The sequence below is a fragment of the Cupressus sempervirens genome, chromosome 10, assembly GCF_028749045.1.
Source record: "Cupressus sempervirens isolate cs-2001-9-10 chromosome 10, ASM2874904v1, whole genome shotgun sequence".
NCBI lineage: Eukaryota > Viridiplantae > Streptophyta > Pinopsida > Cupressales > Cupressaceae > Cupressus > Cupressus sempervirens.
Window position 1 is genome coordinate 328553325 of NC_143127.1, and position 16820 is coordinate 328570144.

At 34.3% G+C, this 16820-nt stretch overlaps 1 long non-coding RNA gene across 6 annotated transcripts in view; it reads right to left on the reverse strand.

Annotated features, from left to right (window-relative positions):
- LOC149533952 (uncharacterized) overlaps window positions 1-15343 on the reverse strand; it is a 28784-nt gene extending 13441 nt beyond the window's left edge. Inside the window, exons 1-2 of one of the 6 annotated variants that reach the window (XR_016357218.1) lie at window positions 14921-15343; window positions 14201-14384 (exon numbers count right to left, since the gene is read on the reverse strand). This is a non-coding gene — a long non-coding RNA (uncharacterized LOC149533952). The other 5 variants (XR_016357214.1, XR_016357219.1, XR_016357217.1 and 2 more) reach the window with 5 other exon arrangements.
- Window positions 15344-16820: the final 1477 nt, after the last annotated feature.

Here is a 16820-nt window from a genome sequence, read left to right on the forward strand (position 1 = left end):
CTTACCCTATTGTCGACCTTCATCATGTCAAGATTGATCACAAAACTAGAAAACTGATGAGAATTGATGGAATGAAGAGTCTCATGCACAATTATAGTGCCTTCGCATGTTTCTCTTCCTAGTACAAAACCACCTTGACCTGAAGAAATGATACGAGGAATAAATTGTTGCAACCTCATGTATATAGCTTTGGTAATCAATTTATAAATCATGTTGCATAATGAGATAGGCCTAAAATTAGCAAAAGAGACCGAATGCTTAACTTTTGGAATAATAGTAATGTTAGTTGAATTGAAGCTTCTAATCATCCAGGCATTCCTTCTCAACTCTTTTACCACTTCTAATAAATCAGAACAAATAAAATCTTAGTGTTTTTGATAAAAAAGACCTATAAATCCATTTGGGCTTGGAGCTTTGTTAGGTGGGAATGAAGATACCAATTTTTTTTATTTCTTCCAATGTGAAACGGGCAAGCAACATACTATTATGACCTTCTATACTAAGAGGGGGAATACAACTAATAAAATCATTAATCAAATTGTCATCAATAAGATCCAAATGGGGAAGCCAAGAGATTTGTTAAAAAGTGAACACCTTCCTCAATACCATTGTCTTCTTCTATAAGATGAACAAATTCTGAGTGCTTAATTAAAAAAATAGTATTAACAACCCTTTTAACTCTTATAGATTCATGAAAAAAATTCATGTTCTTATCCCCATCTTCTAACCATAGTTCACAAGACTTTTGTCTCCAATAAATCTCCTCCCTTTTGCAAAGCTCCTCCCATTCTTCTTTCAAGGATTTTTTTTCATGATATAAATTTGGACTAAGAACTTTTTGAATGATGATTGAATTTACCTTCTCAAGTTTTTCTGAGACATCTTGTTTCTGTTTGAACACATTTTTGAAAACTTTCGCATTCCACTCTTTGATCATCCCTTTCATGTAATGAACTTTTTAGAGAACAAAAGCATCTTAGAATCCCTATAGATCGGAGTATTTATCCACCATTGTTTTAAAAGCATAATAAAATCAGGATGCTTGAACCACATGTGTTCAAACTTAAAAGAACTAGCTCGATAATGACCTTGTGATATGTTGTTCTTTGATATCAATAACTAAACTAGAAAATGATCTAATACAGCAAAAGGTAAGATTTCAAATTTAAAACTAAAACTTAATAGCTTCCATGATTTTGAAAACAAGAACCTATCCAATCTCTCAACAATTCCTAAAAAACCAATATATCGATTAGTCCATGTGTATAATCCATTCTCAAGAAAAATGTCACTTAAGGAAGAAAAAACTTGGATAGTTCTAATGGGTGGACAAATTCCCCCTTTATTTTCAGATATGGATAGTAGTGCATTGAAATCCCCACCCATGATAAAATTCATCTCTCTTTCTTGCTCGATAGAATCCGTCAATACAACCCAAAGGTTCCTCTTATCATTTGTACACATGGGACCATATATGTTGAAGAGAAGAAATTTCAAAATATTCAACTTTTAGTAGCTACCAATTGGAATCTTACCCAATAAAATGACAATGAATACTTTTAGCATTCAATAAAATTGCTAAACCCCGAGAGGCCCCATGCCTTACTGCATGAACTGAAAGCCAATGTCTTATCAAAAACTTGCTCTAATAGTTTATCTTCTTGAAGAAGAATAATATCTTCTTTTGTAGAATCGAGCAATAGCTTGATTCTACCTCTTTTGTTAGAGGCATTGATGCCTCTGACATTCCATGTAATGATCTTCATTGCTAAAAAGGAGAACCTCTCATTCTCCTTATCAATCTTTTGATTGATGAAAACTTATCATCAGGAGTGGATTGAATACCAGCATCCACTTCCAATATTGTCTTTGCATATTTCGGCTTTCTACCTCTGTTTTTTGTAGTCTTCTTCACTATGGTGATAGCAGTCGGGGATTGATCTAATGACTAATGAATTGAGAAGTCAAAATACCCTCTATCCATGTTATTGCCATTTTGTTGACTACTTTTTGATTCTTTACCAGTTGAATCCATCACATCTGCATAATTCAATTCATTCAAAATATGGCCTTCTTTAGAGAGATTACTTGCCCTCATTTGAGGTTCTACAAACTCATTGATCTAACAATAATCTAAAGGAACCTCCAAATTATTCATATCATTCAAATTTTTAACTTCTTCAAGATTATTAGATGCTAACAATTTACGTTGGATGAGAGAATTCCTTTGACAACTATCGAATGATATTGGATATAAGGAATTAGTTGTTCCTTTCAGTACTGCATTAAAACCTTGGGGATTTTCCACATTCACCAATTGAGTCTCATTTGGACAATTAGAAATTGATTAATAGAGATTATATCATTCAGGTGAATAATTTCCTTTATAAAAACTCCTTCCTCAATTGCAATTTTATCAATAAAGTTATATGCAAAAGTTGTTGACAGAACTGTGGCTACTTTCAAAAGTTGATGCTGGTGGATCTTACCTTTTAATTCATTGAAAATGCATGACAAATGAATAGGTTTGTTATGATAGGTGAGATCATGCACTAGCATGTCCATCAAAAAAGAAGGGATTTCATTAGGCTTTAAATCGTCTGGACCCATTAACAATAATGCAGTCTTAGAGTTCGTGCTCACATTTATATTGTTCCTCCAATAGTGCCAGAAGAAGCACAATAATGCCAGAACTTGAATTAAACTATTAAAATCATCAATGGGAACAAAATATTTTTGAAAATGAACCATGGCCTGACTAAGAAAAACCCGATCAGAAACCACTGGATTCTGCATGTATGCTTGGAAGAGTTCTGCATTTGCCCATGCACATTTTAAGGGATCTGTGCAATGATCACAACATATCTCTACATTTGGGATTTGATCTTGCAAATAGTCTAATGTAAAGTGACCCAAAATAGTCAAATATTTGTCAATAACCTCTAGACTTTGAACCACAATGAGCTCATTCAAGGCACCCGACTTGGATTTGACCATGACACCCATTGGTTTGGGCTTAGACATGTTAGCAAATAGACTCGAACATCTCTTTGAAGATTTTCATAGGGGACTAAATCATGCTTCATATAAATTCTAATCTAATTGGCTATAATTTCAATAATGTTGGGATCCCTACACTCTAATGGTAAAGTAGGTAGGCAGATCCAAAAGGGCATGAATTGGCCTAGGGCATCGTTAAATTTGAAATTTGGCATCCACGAAATGGTGAATAATCCTTTCCCTTTACAGAACCAACCCTTATGTTTATGTACAAAGTCCCTAGAGGCCATTGAATCAAATAAACTTATAACGTAATTGTGTTGTGAATCAATGAGAAAAACTTCCTTAACTCCTTCCTAGATGGATCTGGCCCAATCCAAAATACTTGATAATAGTAGCAAGTTAGGGCCAAACATACCTATTAATGTAGTGTCTTTAAGGAAAGCAATATGCACCTGAAGGTAATGATTAGGAAAGATTACAGACAGATATGAAAGCATCATGGGGGAAGCATTTTTTTGTTCAAATTTAGATTCCTTCTTTCTCCATTCAAATTACCAATCCTTGCCCAAGATATTGTTTGAATAATATCAATCATGTTCATGTCTATGTCAGTCTCCCTTAAAGGAAGAAACATTACTTATAGCCCCATATCTGTGCCATGGCATCCTAGAAGAGTCCATCCCTTACTGCTTCATTGGATTGTGCGATTTCCCTTTCCTTCCAATGGAGATATTATTTGGAAAAGTTAAAAGCCTAGGTCTTTTACAAAATCTATTATTGGGAGATGAAATGAACGATGGCAACCATTCTAAATGAACTGATTTGGATGGATGATGATCAGTTGGCTCAGAAGGTAATGATCTATATGAAGAACTTCAGGCTTGGGAATCTCTACAAATGTCAAAGATCTCTTTTCTCCTAAATTGATTAAAATCTACATATGGGCTAGTGGAACCTATCCTCCCTATGTTTCATCCAAACTCGTGTGAATCTTTCACCTCTATTACCTCTACTAAACCCACACCCTCCTCTACTGTGAAATCTCACTCCTCACATCTCGTCATTTTGAAAATTTAATAGCTTGATTTTTATTTATTTATTTAATAATAAAATTGCAAAAACAATAATACGATCTCGAAATAGATAAACCTTTTCTATAATTTATGAATTAATATTTTATTGACCATTACCAAATGTAATTGAAATAAAAATAAATGAAAAGTAAAATTAAACAAAAATTTAGTAAGAACAACTTATAAAATTAAACCAAAATTAAAACAACATTATTGTTTGTAAAAATAGATAATTAAAATGATGTATTATATGATATAATCAATATTTAAATACAAAATTATAATATTAATTTTATGAAATTCTACAGATAATGATGTTAGTAAAATAAATAAAAGAATTGTTCATGGCTTAACTTTCGATATGTCAAACTTTTATGACAAAAGGATTCATTATTTCTTTTGTTAGTAGGTGTTTACTTTATCTCTGCACAATTGTCCCAGTTTGGCATAGGTTTTGAAAACCTTGCTTCCCTTTAATCTTTTCAAAGTCTCACTCTAGAAATCTACATTTCTTTTAGAAGTATTGCCAAATAGTCTACGTGCCCTATATGTGCATGGATTTTTGCAAAAAAAGCCTACAACCATGCAAGTGCAAACATGCTTGAAGTTTTTGTTTGACACATTTTTGTTGAGAACAAAAGTAGATATTGTGTTTTATCCCAACTTTAGGAGTAGGAGATGGCAATGAAGCAAAGTTTTTGTATCCAATAATTCATAGCTCATAGTAATTATATTTTTATGTCGTAAGAGGATCAACAAACTCTTTAAAAATGGATTTCCATCCTAAGCCCATTGTGGGGCAAGGAGGGAGGATATTAACACAATTTTTGGATGGTGATGCTACCCATAGAAATCACATTTTCTTCAAATCTTCTCTCATATTTGTAAGTGCAACACATTTTCTACAAGAACCTACTTTCCATCTGCAAGCACCATTATACATATGTCTGATTCTCTAACTTCTACATTTCTTTTAAAAGCTTCTCAAGTTTTAAAATATAGTTTGGGTTGTTATGTAGCAGCTTTGTTTTTCTTTAAATTTTTGACTAATTTGAAGTGCTTTCTGATTGAGAAATGAAAATGGGATCACATTTTCTATCTTTTTAAATTTTTTTGGTCTTTATACTATAATCCTATATATAAGTTAAATTGGATAAACAATGAAGGAATTCTTGTTGTAAATACAATTTTGTTCCATGATTTTAAAAATCTGATTGACACACACTTTAAGTATAGGAAGTTTTATTTTAGGGCACAAAGATTGCAATAAATCATCTTTATGGTTGTATGCAAGACATTTTCTTGTAGTTAAACATGTTACATCTCTTGCAAAGCATTTGCCTCTATTGAAAATGTGGAGAGATCCATTGGATGGACTCTTAGCTAGACACTTGATATTCTTTTTAAGAAAACATTAAGTGTTTTGAGTTTTCCGAACAGTGGGCATTGGGTCTTTGTCTCTGTGTTTGTACTTGTATGCTTTTATTCGTAGAGCAATAAAATTCTGTGCAAGATTCAGTGACCCCAAATATTTTATTGTAAATCATATTATCATTCTTGACTAGAATAAAAGACTAGGAGAATCACATACTAATTAATGAGGCTTAAAATTCTCAAAATCCTAAGGTAATTGAAAAGGCTACCAAGTAATCCCCCAACAACCTCCAAGGATTGCCATAGGCAATTCATTCTAGAAAATTTTAAGTGACCTGGTATCATACATTATAAGGCCACACATTTGAGTGTCATAAAAATCTTTGAGTTGCCATCGAACCTCTGCAATGGTTGTTTTGAAAAAAGTTCTCTAAAGAAGAGCATTATGCCCACTGAACAAAGGAACTCAATCAAAGCCTTTACAAACACAAATTCATACTAATATCTTCCTATTAACTCAAAGATAATGACATTTCCTACTCCAAATCTGATCAAATATAGTTATAGACAATAATAAATCCATATAATTAACTTTGCAAAGAGAAATACATAATATTCAATAACTTTGCTATTTGCAATTGTCTGCATCAAGTGTCTATCTCTCCATGACTTGAATTTAACATGGCAAGTGTGAAGAAGCTCATAGGTAAATCCATGAGAATAGAAAATTCAGTCTTATAGTACCCTTTTTAAATGCAAAATTACAACAAAATTGATCAACCCACTAAATCTCTGTAGCAGGGGAGGTAAGAATACAATTATTGTTTCAGATAATTTTTTTCCAACATATACCAATAGGTATAAGTGTCATTGGATTATGTTGTTTCAACGTATACCTTCACTATCTCTGTATTCGATGGTGGAAATTATGGATTTTCAGGGTGGGTGGATAGGAGGTAAGAAGAATTACAACTCCAATAAGAGTAATGTTGAATGCTACTACTATCACAAGTATGGGCATTATGCAAGTGAATACTTGAAGAAACAAAGTGATCAGTTAAAGCAAAATGCTAATGTGGCGGATGTTAACATGGGAAATGCAAACAATCCCATAGCCTTCATCGTGTGTAACATCGATGAAGAAGGAAGCCCTAAGGTATGGTACCTGGACAGTGGTTGTAGCAACCACATGAGTGGTAATGAAAGTTTATTTTCTTTCATTGATAAGACTTTTAAGTCTAAAATTAAGATGGGAAATAATAGAAATATTCCCATAGTGGGCAAAGGATCTATTATGGTCCGCACCAAGTAAGGTGAGAAGAAGGAGATACAAAATGTGTATTTTTCCCCCGGTATGAAGCACAACTTGATGAGTGTTGGACAACTCATTCAAAATGGATATAAAGTGTCGATGGAAAATGACAAATGTGTCATTCATGAGAAGGATGAGAGTAATAGATTACTTGCAGTAGTCCAAATGACAAAGAACTGGATGCTCCCATTAAGGATAGAGACATGTTTCTCTTCTCAAGTTAGTGTTGCACCTCCCAAGCATGCATGTACAACAGTACATTGGCAATCAGTTCTTAGGAGCGTGATTAAAGACCTCTCCAAGCTTTGGCATCTCAGGTATGGACATCTTGGCTTTGCTAGTTTAAATTTGTTGTCTAAGAAAAGAATGGTAGATGGTTTGCCAAGCATTGTAGATTCATATGGCAAGTGTAAGGCTTGCATATTGGGTAAGCAACATAGGCTTCCCTTTAATTCTGGAAATTCTAGAAGGGCTAGAGCACCATTAGAATTGGTGCATTTTGATTTGGTAGGTCCTATGAAAACTACTTCTATTGGGGGCAGTACTTATTTTATGACATTCATAGACGATTTCAGTTGTAGGACATGGGTGTCTTTTTTGAAGAATAAATCTAAAGCTTTTGATAAATTTGTAGAATTTAAAGCCCTCGCTAAAAACGAATGTGGACACTATATTAAGATCCTTAGATCAAATAGAGGAGGGGAGTATACCTCCAATATGTTTGTAATTTTTTGTAGGAAAAATGGCATAAAGATTGAGCTTACAGCTAGTTATACTCCGCAGCAAACTGGAGTGCCTAAGAGAAAGAGCAAGACCATTGTTGAAATGGCAAGAAGCATGATGAAAGCAAAAGGACTCCCAACTGAATATTAGGGAGAGACTATAGCAATATCAATATACTTGATCAATAGGTGTCCTAGAAAATTAGTTCATGACAAGATACCTCTTGAGGCTTGGTCAAGGAATAGATGGATAGTTGAGTACTTGAGAGTGTTTCAATGTGTAGCATATGCACATGTGCCTAAGGAACAAAGGCAAAAGCTGGATGACAAAGGTTTGAAGTGCATCTTCACAGGGTACAACTCAGAATCAAAGGCTTATAGATTGTATGATCCAATTAATAAGAGGATCATCATTTCAAGAGATGTGGAGTTTCTTGAAAATCAGTCATGGGATGGCTGGGTAGATGAATTCTCAAGCACTTCAAGCAATGTGTCTACTATTGAAGAGGAAGTAGATGACATTGTTGATTAGCAAGAAGATGGAGCAGCAAACATAGATTGCAAACAAAGGAAAAAAGGGAAGTAGCCCTTAACATGCCGAGCAACAGCACCAAGCACTTCAAGACAGCCCCGAGTTAGTATGCAAAATAGTAGCAACAACAATACTGAAAATTCAAATCCCACTCTCACCTCCCTATTGCCAAGAAAGACCAAAAGTCTAAGGGAGATATACTAAGAAGAAATGTATGATGAAGATTATGATGAGTGTAAATTTTGCACTATTTTCTCATAGTGACCCAATTTATTTTGAGGAAGGTGTGAATGAGGAGAAATGGTGTAATGAGATGGATGAGGAAATAGATGCTATTGAAAGAAATGAGACATAGGAGTTAACTACTTTGCCTCCCAAGAAACATGTTATTGGATTGAAATGGATATACAAGACCAAGTGCAATGCTAAAGGAAAAATAGATAGGCATATGGCATGTTTAGTGATCAAAAGGTACAAGCAGCAGTATGGCAGAGATTATGATGAGACATATGCCCCAGTGGCAAGAATGGAAACCATGCATGTTATCATAGCAATTGTAGCCGAGCACAAATGGAAGGATATCAAATGGATGTGAAGTTCGCCTTCCTAAATGGTGTATTGAAGGACGAGTAGCCACCTGATTATGAAGTTGCAGGTGAAGAACACAAGGTTTATAGATTGAAGAGAGCTTTATATGGGCTCAAGCAAGCTCCACGGGCATGGTAAAGTAGGATTGACTCATATTTGATTAGCAATAACTTTAGCAAAAATGATGGTGAACCCACACTTTACATCAAGGCAGCAAATGGTAATGTGTTGATTGTTGTCTTGTATGTAGATGATTTAATCTTCACTAGAAATGATAATTTTCTAATTGGTGAGTTCAAGGAGACCATGAAAAATGAATTTGAAATGACATACTTAAGTCGCTTGAAGTATTTTCTAAGCATAGAAGTAAAACAAATGCATGATGGCATTTTCATCTCTCAAGAAAAATATGCAAGGCAGATCTTGGAGAGATTCTGAATGCAGAATAGTAAGGCAGCCCCAACACCAACAGCAATAGGTCTAAAGTTGAGCAGGGAAGATTGCAACAAAAGTGTGAATCCAACACTATACATGAGTATGGTTGGAAATTTGATGTATTTGACTGCAAATCAGCTAGACATAATGCATGCGGTAACTTTGATTTCCAAATTTATGGAAACACCAAAGGATTCCCATTGGCAAGCAAGAAAGAGGATTCTAAAGTATGTGAATGGTACCAAGGGATTTGGAATTTTGTATATTGTAGAAAATAATTTCAAATTGGTGGTTTATATAGATAGTGATTGGGTTGGAAGTTTAGATGATAGGAAGAGCACTGTCGAATACATGTTCCATATGGGATCGGATGCAATTTTATGGGCATCCAAAAAGCAACCTATTGTTGCTCAATCTATAGCAGAGGTTGAATACATAGCAGAAAATGCAACAACATGCCAAGCTATTTGGTTAAGGAGGATCTTGATAAATTTGAATGAAAGGCAAGAGGATGGAACCACAATTTATTGTGACAACATCTCCTCAATTGCATTGTCCAAGAATCCAGTCTTCCATGGGAGAAGTAAACACATAGAAATCAGATATCACTTCAACAGAGAGTTGGTGGAGAATGGGGATATCAAAATGGAATTTTGCAAGTCTGAGCAGTAGCTAGCAAACATATTTACTAAGCCTTTAGGAATTGGAACTTTTGTGCACCTAAGAGAGAGTCTTAGTGTAGTTGATTTGGATCAGAAGTGATCCTTGTTTGTTTGGGTCAGGACAAAGGGGGAATGTTGAAATATCTCATGTGTTTTGGTTACCCCTTGAGCCAAACACCCACCTACCAACCTAACGGCTAGCAGAATGGTTAGAAAATTTAATGCTCGATAGGTGAGTTGTTTCAAATTTGGAAAAGAGGAGAAAACAATTTTTTTAAAGAAGATAAAAGGAATGCTTATTGATTCATTCAAAGATGATTCAATAGATCAAAGAGTTGCAGAGCAGAAAAGGAAGAAAAGAAGTTGATCAATAGATCAAGTAAAAGTGCAGAAGACAGAAGGAAGTTTGTCTCATGCCTACAGTTGCACGTGTTTCTTCTCTTGTCATTCTGTAAGTTTGTTGTTTATTGGTTTTTTCCTGTGAAGCAGTGATTGCTCTAGGCATTGTTGTATGCAACCATTAGAACTGTAAGTTTAAAGTTTAAAGTTTGAAGTTTTATCTGTTTGAAGATTTTAGGGTTATTTTAGGGTTTTTTGGTCGAAGCCAAATGCTCCCATATTTTGTAATAGTTTATCATATTTGAATAACAAGCAAGAAAGCAGACATACTAAAATCTATTGTCCTCCCTCTATTTATTGCATTTGAGAAGTTTATTGTTGAAAGCTTCATACTTTGGCTCTCTAGTTTTAATGGCGAAAAATCCAAGTTGTAAGTCTGGTCACTCAGTCTAGTCTTTGACTGGGTTCCATCTCTGTAGTTATTGCTGAGCTCACTTGGCATCCTCTTCTGTTGAGCACCACTTTGTAGTGGCTACTGAGCTCACTCAGCATTGCTCCCTGCCAAGCTCACTCGACATACTCTTGTGTCGAGTTGCCCTTTGTTTTCTGAGTTCACTTGGCTTCCTCTTGTGCCAAGCTCACTCGACACTCTCCTGTCACTCAACACCTTCACATGCCAAGCAAAACTATCACTCGGCAATAGTTGTTGCCAAGAAAAATTTTAGGTTTTTGAATTTTATATTTTTCACAAGCAAATGGTAAATCCCCAAATTTGAAGTCATCACCTTTGCAATTTTTAAAAATGATCGAGATGTCCAATTGCAAGGATATGGGAAGAAATACCTACAACTCCTGTGAATAGCTATTACATCAATGGAAAGACAAATATATAATCAGAATATGTGAAATGGAGAAGAAATGATGACATGACTATAAAGCAACAAGAGATATCATTAGTGTCAATCACCACTGCCAATTCTACTCTTTGAGCCACAACAAAAAAATCTAACGACACTAGAAGAATGGCATTAGCCCTTTCAGTGCTTCGTTCTACTGGTAGTCACCCCAAAAACACCATTGACAAACACCAAATGCCTGTAACGAGAATAGAAAGAACTCCTCACTTGCGATAGTTATTATTATTATTAAATTTAATATTTGCATCTAGTAATTACATTAATGACATATTGTAGTACCGTAGGACAATTAATGACAAGTGGTCATGTTTGTATCTTTCAGATTTATTGATTTTTTTCAAACAAAAAATATTTTTCTCATTGCCTTTTTTCCTCACAGCGAATAAGATTTTCAATAAATAGTATTTTTTAAATTTTAAAAATATGTTGAAATTATCAAACATTGGTTAATACAAGTAGACTTTAAAAATTTGCAAATCTGATAGGTGCCTTCAAACTAATATTGGATCATCCAATAGTTACACTAATAACAAAATCTTTAAATTGAACCATGGAGATCTATAATCAATGTCCAACCTCCAATGTCCAACTATAGATGACCCAAACTCAATACAAATTATTATATATATAACTGATGTGTGGATTTGAGGGGATTGATAAACATAGCATTTACAAGGTAGCCTAGTAGGTAATTATTGAAATAATATTCAAATATTAAATAACAAATCAACTCTATTTGATTATTGCTATATTGAATTATCTAATTGTTTGATAAGGAGAAGTGTCTCTAAAAGGAAACCTTTTCATCTTATATGGGTTTCAAACTCATTCCAACAAAAGGGGAGGAAAAATCTATAGGTCTACAATACTAAGATTTTAGGAATTGGTAATCATAGTAGACAATTATTTCAGAGTAGACAATACTTTCAAAGTTTGGCAATATTAAGTTTGCTAATCATTGGGGTTATGCCCCTTGTACGGCCCTTCTAGTGTAGCACCATATACCTTCGTTGGTGATCATACTCCTTGCGGTCACTAGGAGAAGCCAAAATAGTTCAGTGCGACACTCACATACTCCCATGTTATAGTCTTCTTAATCTCACCTCCATAAAGGATGGGTTTGGGTTGGTCCCTAGTGGCTCCTCTTGCTACCCTTGATGTAGATTGAACTTCTGCACTCAAAGACCCTAAATGGTGTTTCCCTCACCTGGATTTAGCTATTTCTCCACGCATGTCAGAGGGAGTGAAAGTGACAGGTGATGCCACTATCACCTTTGCTGATGGTTGGACTGCCCCCAAACCATCTGCCAAACCCACAAACTTCTACTCATGTTGGATTCATGTTGAACCACTTCTCATGAAACATGGGTCAATGAGTTTGACTCGAAAATCACACAGTTAAATCTTGATAGCAATATCACAATTTGACTTGCTGTGGAAATTATCTCCTACTTATCAATTGATGAGTTTAAGGAGCTTTCTAATGAATGGTTCATAAGGCACAACACTTGGTGAAGGTTTTGCAAATGGGGTTGCAAGCTTTGGGTTTAACCATGGAGGAAACTCTGTAGTTAAGCGCACTCAGGCTGGAGTAGTACTGGGATGGGTGACCTCCTAGGAAGTCTCAGTGCTTCACCCCTATGAGCATCACCTAGATCCAATGAGTGCTAAGTATTCCATTTATTCTCATGAGAGATGGATTCATGTTGAATCACTACTCATGAAACATGGGTCAATGAGTTTGACTCAAAAATCACACAGTTAAGTCCTGATAGCAATATCACAACCACACTAAGATTTTCAATTATGTTCTTAATGTGTTTTTTAGTCTAAAGATTTTTTTAAAATCTTATAAAATGTACCTATGGGCTCCTGAGATTGCTATGTCTCCAAAAAATGTGTTATGTTAATATCATTATCAAAGCCTATTGTCATCTTCGAAAAATAGATATTGCATATGAACTACTTTATGAATGTTGAAATATGGATGTTCTTCAAATGAAACTACATGTAGAATATTAGGAAATCAAAATTTTGGCTACCTGCACAACGTCTCTACCTCTCTTTCATTGTTCTAAAGAATTTTCTTGCAGTAGGCCAAATACAGAACAAGAAAAATGTTTAAAAAGTGAATGTAGAATCTTAACTATTTGCTCTCGTGCATGCCTATTATAAACAAAATTTGTACAAATAATCAATCTCTCTAATAGTAGAGGATCATTCTATTTCCTACATAGATTGCTATAAATAAAAATTTATTTGAGAATGTATAGGATGTGCCCTAATTAGCATTGTACTACCAAACTCAATTTGATGCAAGTACCAAAAGCAGACCAAGTACAAAATGGGAGAGGTCAGATTTTAAAAAAAAAACTTACAACATTTTAAATTATTACAAACATTCAACCAGCCCTAGCTCTTCTATAATTTCTAAGTATTCTATGGAAATTAGCTTAAAGGACCTTACATGATGATCTATGCATTAAAATATTTTATGAATGTACACCTTGGAACATGCAACCAAACTCTAATTGCCAAATTTTCCTCTTTTCCATGCCATGACATGAGATACATAAGCAGGTGGATGCCCATAGCAATATGACAGTGTGGAGAAAACCAGCGAAAAAATCTAGAAATCTCTATCAAAACCCTCCCTATAGATGATGTGAATAAATAAAAGGAGACAAGTGTATTGTTTTAGAAATGGCATTTGTCAAACCTTCGTGATTTCTCTAATATTTTGATGAATAAATAGAAAAGACTACTACAAAAAATGTAGCAAGCCAATGAGAAATTAGAAACTTAAATATTTAAAAATTATTTTAATACAATAATTTCATCAGACCATTGTTTAGGTTACTAGTGCACAATTTTTGAAGAACAAACTAGTACTCAAATTGCTATCAAAACCTTTAATCTCCTGCTTAACGGCAAGACCTAAAAATATCATTAGATTTAATAGTTCATTATCCCAAAAAAAAAAAATACTGAATTTAAATCACGTGGGAATAATTTAGAAAAGACTAAATTTGATACGAGTCTGATGAAGGGAAAAACCCTCAGGAGTCTAAAAGTGCAGAAAATCTCGTTGTGAGCAAATACTTAGAAACGCTAATCCGACGGGAATTCGATATCTCTTGGTAGAGTGCCTACGCACTTCCATACGAGTAGATCTATCTAAAAAATTGCACATTTTTCACTGAACAAATAAACTCGGGGAAAGAGGAGCACTCCAATGCGTACCCGGTATTGGAGAACTCGAAGAAAATCCCTGGAAAAATGATGAGGCTCGACAGCTGCGCCGCATAAAAGGAGAGCTCATGCGCTTTTATTTATCAAACACTTCCTCCGCCTGGCCGTCATTTTCGCTATTTTGTTCAGCTCTATTCTTTCTCTGTCCATCTGAAATCTCAAAATCCTAACCTGCCTGCAGAAAAACTTCGAAGTCACAGAGAGATTTACAGATCACGGTGAACCTAAGTCAAAATAATGAAAACTATGAAAAGCCTATGAAGTTACACAAATCGCAGAACTTACGGAAAATACTGAAAGAAAGAAAGATCTTGTGATAAAATGTTTCAAAGACCTTATGAAATTACACATTATTGTGAAGAAATCACAAAGCATAAGGAAAATACTGAAAAATAGAAAGATCCTGTGAAAATACCGCAAAGCCTCAGTTAAATTTTGAAAATACAAATAGCTTGTAAAATTAATCTTCAAGAAAAGCTCGTGAAATTACACAAAATTTTACAGAGATCGCTTAGGGTAAGGGAACAAATGAAAAATAGCAAAGGATATAAAAATAACCTTAAAAAAGTTTGTAACATTAGAATCCTTAGAAATGCTGAAAAATACAAAGAGCTTGTGATATGACCCTGCGTAATACTTGTGAAATTACAGAAAAATTTAAAGAAATCGCAGAAACCAGGTTAAATACAGGGACTGGTTATGATCCCTAACCTCTAAAACGCAGCCCTAAGTTAGGTTTTATGTTTTCTCCTCTGAGAGAGTAAAGTTGCCCAAATTTTCTTTGGAAAGTGTTGTACGGAATGATGAAAACAAGAATGTCGAGGTCTACAAAATGGACTCCAAGCTTTCCGGATTGAATCTTGGCCTTCCACGATAGGAAATGGGCGCATTCAATTGACGGCCGAAAAGAGAGTACGTGGACTCAGTTGACGGCAGAGCAGAAGTTGATATGCGAGGGAGGCTTCATCTGTTGATAGGTACAGTCGGTTTACCCTCAAAATGAAGTGGAATTAATGTCTGAGAGGAATTATTGTTATTCGTCGATACCTAAGTACGCATTCGGATGTTCCCCTCGATTACATCCGTTCCTTCGCAATGAAATACGGCAATTGAAATGATTGATTTTATCCTTGTGAGATGAATGTGAAGGTCTAAATGCATTCCGAAGTACGTGTGAAATAAATGTGAACGCCCTTTCGGGAACGCGAGAGCCATTCTGATTACACGTTTCCTTCGACCATTGACTGGCCTGTCGTGGAGAAAACCGTTTGAAATTAGAGCTGAAATGGTAAAAAGTTCTAAACAAATAATAATTGGGCGTTTAGTTTTAGATTTTAGAACTGCAGTGGCCTAAAAATATTTCTTTTATGTCCTAACATAATTTTGAAATATGTTTGTAATATTTAATTTCTTATAATTAGGAGAAGAGGACTAGTAAGTGAATGTATTCCAATAAGCGCATACTTTATATACACTTTCAATCTTCTAAAAATATTTCATAGATGTGTAATAATTTATTAGTTCTTGTTTTATATAAGGCAGGTAACTAATTTTCTGGTTAGCTCCCTATCTCCCTATCAACGTACATTGATTCAGACTTAAAAAGACACTAACATGTTAGATTTATCACTTGTGATTGACCCTATATTAATTAATTAAAAGTCTTTTCATTTACTTTGATTTTTAGTTGTTATAAATTAGTTATAAATTAAATTTATTTATTTTTAAATAGTGTATTTAAATTATTTTTAATTATTTTTAAATTGTTAATGAAATTTTTCTTAGATTTGTAGTCTATCAATATTTGTATAAATATTTTTCAATAGAATAATTTACATTCAAATTTGTAAATTTGAAAAATAAGGAATAAAAAAAATGAATTTGGACAAGTCTCCAATGGTTTTTTTTTTTCTTTTAGAAATATTGGGACTTCGTAGGAGAAGATGTTACAAAAGTCTTGGAAGGAGTTAGCAACTTCAGAAAACTACTGAGAGAAGTCAATAATATTTTTATAACCATTATTCCAAAAAAGGATTAGGTGGAATCTTTTAACGATTTTAGACCCGTAGCTTTATGTAATACACTCTATAAGCTGTTTACTAAAATTTTGGCTAGCAAACTTCAAAAGATGTTGTCTAGTCTTAATAAGTGAGGAACAAACAAGTTTTCTCCCAAGAAGATTGAAAATATGACAACTCCATTCTAGCCCACGAGGTTGTTCGTTTGGTTGAAAATAATAGGTTACCCAATATGCTCATCAAGTTGGATATTATGAAAGCATATGATAGGGTAGAGTAGCACTTTTTATGCAAAAGTTTTGAAGCTTATGGTTTCCCTAAACAATGGATAGAGTTGATTTTTTAATGTATATCTACTCCAAAAAAAATTATATATTAATAAATAGCATCTCAGGCTTTTTAAGCATATCTCATGGAATAAGATAGGGAAACCCTATTTCTCCCTTTTTGGTTTATTCTTATGGTTGATGCGTTATGGAGCTCAATTTCACAAGCAAGAATGGAAGGAGCCATCAAAGCTATCTCAATAACCAATGGGGAGGAACCATCAACACACATGCATTTTTTTAGATGCTACAATGTTATTTGGAGAA